Below are 5,848 nucleotides of genomic sequence, written 5' to 3'. Positions count from 1 at the left end.
CACGGAATCTTTTTTTCTTCGTTTCCTTTTCTTCAACTTCTTCTTCAGGCTATCTCTTAAAACACCGAGCATTTAGATCCACCGATAGTACAGTCATAACAGGAACTTTATATTTATCTCCAGCAACGATTGGTTCATGTGATTATTTTAACAAAAAAACGAACGTGCTGAAACTCACGCAAAGTCAGTTTCAATACGCCTTTGAGTGTTTTGTAAGTATTTACAACTGTAAACTGTCGGAATTTGAGTGATAGAAGTGTGATGAAACAGATGCTTCGTATCCAAACTTGAAAAGTTAATTGTTAGCGAAAGTAAATACGTGAGTAATAAACAATGCCATGCCTGCGCAAAACACAAAAAAGGCCATGCTGAAATTAATGACAAATACACTTGTAAAATGCACGTAAGAAAACTAATACAGAAATCTACGATAGATCATGATAATAAATTCGAATTTAGTGTTAATGGTACACAAAGCTAATAAAGCCATGCCACTACCCCTCACACCCACCCCACACAAAAAGAATTAAAAAAATAAACGATACCAATTAATGAATAAATACAATGAAATGGAATCAAAATTAGTAGCAGAAACTAATTTAAAAATAAGGATGTACCATATCTCAATGTAACCAAATCTGTATGTAAAACGCGTATCTCAGCACATCATCGGTTTGGCCTAAAACTGAAGTGAGGCTCTTGATAATGGTTGTGGGTAAGGGCTGCCCAATCGGCAAATGTCCGTTTTCATGCTGCAACCCAGGGACTAAGTCCCCTGGAGTATTGATGGACCCCAGGGCATTTTCACTTTCATGTGTAAATATGTCTTTTCATGCAAAATATCTTTATGGTTTCCAGGTGAGGATCTTGATAGTTTTTAATTTATGATCCAGGGGCTAAGTTATTGATTGCGGGGATGCTCAAACTGAACAAAACCTGCTGAATGCAGAAAATCTTTTTCCATACCTACTCTCTCTCTCTCTCTTTCTCTGTATATATTTATATACACTTATCAAATGCTTGATACAAACAGTCTACAAGCTATGACCGATTTTCCCTGGAATATGGATGAACCATCTTAGCTGCACATATAAATTTGTCTTTTGATGCCTAGGAACTGTATATGTGGCTATACGTGGAGATCCCAATAGTGCTCATGCTATCATGCAGAATATTCATCTTTGGAAGTGGGGATAGACCCAGAAACATCGCCTTGGGGTCCTCATATCCTCTATGAAAGTAAAACACACAAAGCTAAAATTAACAACTATGTCTTATTCATAGTGGACCAGACCCATGGATGTTACGTAAGCAAAACAGGAGAGGGTAAGCAAGAGCGAATTTCACAATTCTATTCCTCCTGACAATCTACATCTTTCATGGCACCCATTCGGCTATTAAAAAGCTATTCTGAAGAAGAAAAAAAATGATAAATTCTGTTTGGATATATTAATTGATAACAATTGAGGAATAAATACTTATGTATAGCTATAAATTGCTTGTTGTTCTCTGAATGTAGTTACACAGCTGTTGTTCTAGGGTTTAACGCCATTTTTCAGCACAAGATAGGCTTGAGTTTGATATAGGCCTGATTTGTAATAAGCACAGTCAACGAGATCCTTGGCATAGTATGATAAAGAAGCGATGGGTCACAGAAGATATGATCGACCTCTGTGATTTAAGGAGAAAAATGAGGAAAAAGCGATGGGGGGGGGGGGGAGGGAGGGAGGGAAAGAGAGAGGGAAGGAGAGTCCAATTTAAGGAAGTTGAGAAGAGCCTGAACCAGAATACAGTAAAAAGGCATACAAGTTGGTGCCAGACCTGCCAACAGAGAAACAGGGAAAACTACCATTCTGGACAAGGCTGGTAAGAGTCTCTCAGAAGATTAAGAGATTCTTAACAGATGGACTGAATACTGTTCAGAGCTTTACAACCAGGATTCTTATGGAGACCAAGCTGTACTAAACTTCCCATTGACCACAACAGAGGTTGACTTCCAGATCCTCAGGGAAGAAGTAGAGGCTGCGGTAAAGGCACTAAAGAAAGGGATGTCAGCCTGGATCGACAATATAGCAGCACAACTTGTTCAAGCAGGAGGAACCTCCATGTCCTTTCAACAATCTGCAACAAACTTTGGCAAACAGGAGAATGTCCTACCCCACGGACCCAGTCTACGATCATCACTCTTCCTAAGGTAAGGAATCTGACGCTGTACTAAAACTACCGAAAAATCAGCCCCATCAGTCACCCAAGTAAAGATCATCTTCAACGGAATGAAACCCCAAGCAGAGCACATCATGGCTGAAGAAAGGCAGGTTTCAGAGATGGACGTAGGACTATATAACATACCTTCAATCTTAGAATCCTCTGTCAAACGTATTTGGAGCATGAACATATTTTGACTTCAATAATGCTTTTGACAGGGAATGGCATGCAGCATTGTGGGATATACAACATATGCGCAAAACTAATCAGCACCATAGAAAACTTGTATGACAAGGCGACTAACTCAGTTCTCAAAACCACATTCAGAGCCAGACAATGGTGCCTTCTCTCACCCACTCTCTTCAACATCTACCTGGAAAGGATCATGTCTGATGCCTTGGAAGACAACGAGGGCCGTGTCAGTATTGAAGGTAAACCAATCACCAGCCTTCAATTCACTGATGATATCGATGATTTAGTAGGAGATGAACAAAAACTGGAAAGCTTAGTGAACCGTCTCAACAAGGCATCACTAAGGTATGGGATGGAGATAGCTCTGAAAGGACCGAGCTAACAACAAACAAACCGGGTGGCATCTAGAGGAAATACGAGTGAATGGACAGAATCTGGCACAGTGACAAACTTCAAGTATCCAGATGATATAACATCTGTCGAAGGTTCCAAGCCTGGGATTCTTTCAAGGATTACGCAGACAACAACTGCACTGGTTATCCTGAAGCCTATTTATAAGGACATCAACATTACGCTTGTATCCAAGATAAGCTTGTGCTCTCCCTCGTCACGTCCATATTCCTGTATGCTTGTGAGACACGAAACCTGACAGAAGAACTAGAGAGAAGAATCCGTGCCTTAGAGATGAGATGTTGTCGAAGGTTCCTGAAAATATCTCACTTAGACTACGTCTCTAATGAGGTACGCATTAGAATCCAAGGTACATGAAGAACTGCTCAACAACGCGAAGAAACGCAAACTAAGTTGGTATGGTCGCGTCTCGTCTGACCTGTCAAAGACAGTCCTACAGGGCACAGTGAGAGGAAAGAGAAAACAAGGCAGAACGAAGAGATGGGAAGATAGCATCAAAGATTAGACAGGCATGGACTTTGCTTTGCAAAATCTCAAAGAGTTGAAAACAGTGCAAATGAAAAGAGATTGTCGCAAAGTCATCAGTAGCGCCCCTACGACGAACTAGATCAAGAGAGAAATGAATGGAAAATGAACGATTTCTTTGAATCTTATTCTGTAGTTTTGATATGGTCAAGTCAAAACAAAAGTATTCCTTATAGGCATCACCAATCTCTATCTAGTAGAATTAGTTTTCATTTTCTTTGAGACGAAACAGAAAAACTTCTGAATAAATATTAAATTGAGATATATCTAACGTTTCAAATAAACAGCAACTCTGGAAGTTTGATTTGCTGAATGTTATAGCTCTTCGATATTTTGACAAAAATCCTTCATGAAAAACCTACCAAGACACCATATTTAAAGAAAATTTGGTAGCCTATTGTCACGGCTCTGCATAGGAAGAGACTTAATGTGAAAGTAGCATGAAGGTATATTTCTTTCAAACAGATGTGACGAGAATAATTTTTTATGAGCGGTTATTATTAACAATATTCACAGACGTTAAATGTCAGTAAACACTACTATTTTTGCTCTCTCAGATATTGACCCTATAAGTTTAGAGTTGCTACTACGATAAGCAAATCTGAGAAATTTATACGTATTTACTGGATGAAAGAATATTAGCTGTACGGTTTTGTTACAGATCGAGGGTATCCCTTTTTTAAATATTCATTGCGAAGAGGTTGTTGTGTAGACAGGCACCAGTTTCTTATTGTATATGATATGGACCTCCAGAATGATGGGAGTTAAATTAATCTGTTATATGAACTGTATTCGTTGGAAACAAATTTCTATTGCGGTGAAAGAATCTACAGACTCGAAAGAAAATCCCAGTATAACCCCCTCCGAAAATTAAACATAAAATCAAGCTTTTTATATCAGTACACACGTTTTTAAATGTTCAATTTAATGATGAAACAAGGATATGAAGAAAGCTTCATGTCTGATAAATGCCGAAGAAATAGCTTTTCTTTTACATTGATTGGGAATCCATTCAGAAGAATTTATAAACAATCAAGCACGCATGGGAACACTTCCTCAGAGAAGACATCGAGCTGTTGAGCATCTGGTCTTTCTTCAAAACAGCATGTCATTTTGTTGTCACCCCCTCTGATGGCGTCACCCGGTGCAGTCCGCACCCCCACCCCCCGCATCCCCCTAGCGACGCCACTGCTGTGCCTGCTAGTCATGTATTTAACTATGATCGGTTATCCGCTTATGAAATCCGACTAGACCGAGCAGTGTGTGCTCTGTAAAATTTGCAATTTTTCATTTTGGTGTCACCCCTCTGAGATGGTGTCACCCGGTGCGGTCCGCACCCCCCGCACCCCCCCTAGCGACGCCACTGCAATAAATTCATTATGCAGCAACACTGGCAAAGTACTGAATATATGCTCCAAAAGGACCGTTACATTTTTCTAGTTAGAGTCATTCACATATCTCTCTCTGTCTGTCTCTCTCTCTCTCTCTCTCTCTCTCTCTCTCTCTCTCTCTCGTCACGGATGTTTTTAGTCAGATATCAATGGAAATGTTTATGTAAATTATAACGAAAATTCCTGTATAGCCATAGCTCTCTGATGATGTATAGAGAGGCATACAGCATAACACAGCCCCCTCTTAACAGATGCAGTAGATAAGATATCGTGACCTAAAAGCGATGCGTACAATTCTCATGCAGCAACAGATCTTATCCATTATAATTTGTGTAGCTATCTATTTTTTTTAACTTGAGCGGTGGCCTTATGAAAAATGCTAAAAACAATCTTTCTGAATTCAATTTACCTGAGATACGTGCCACCCCTTTATCAATTAGGTATCTACAATTTCATTTTTCCTTTATTGCGGTGGGGTGGATGGGTGTGGTGGACACGGTTGCTTAGTTAGTAGAGCGTCGGATTCGTTATCTCATGATTGCACTTGGGTGCGATACCTTCCCAAGTCACAATCCCCGTTGGCTATCTCGTTATGTCATATAAAAAGGTACTTAACTTATATTTCTCGGTATAATAAAGCAATCAATGTCTATAAACTGCTATTAAAACCCCATTCACCCACCCCGGCATTTTTTTGGGACAACATTTATTTGTAAGCCAACAGAAGAAATTGCAGTATTTTAAAGAGATAAGCAATATTTCGAGTTACTTTTAAGTTCCTAATTCAGAACTTTGGACAGATAACAGGGTTATTTATCAGAAACGTGTAACAAATGGAAATTAGGACTGAATAAAGAACTGGTGTAACAGAATACGCATGAAATACATATAATTTATGGCGTGCATAGATTAGAAAAATTATCATCAGCAGCATGGCACAATTATCAAACTATATGTGGGTCATGTGTTATATATATTTGATTTAATTTACATCTGATTTAATTGTTTTAAGTTTTGAAATCTTTTTATTTTTTAATTTAATTATATGTCAAAATAATGTAGTTATGTTTACTAGGAACTAGATAAAAATAAATTTATAAAAAACTTGTTGACGTGACTGTTAC

Source organism: Sinohyriopsis cumingii, unplaced genomic scaffold (assembly GCF_028554795.1).
Source record: "Sinohyriopsis cumingii isolate HCF-2022 unplaced genomic scaffold, ASM2855479v2 utg002349l, whole genome shotgun sequence".
NCBI lineage: Eukaryota > Metazoa > Mollusca > Bivalvia > Unionida > Unionidae > Sinohyriopsis > Sinohyriopsis cumingii.
This window is presented reverse-complemented; position numbering follows the sequence as displayed.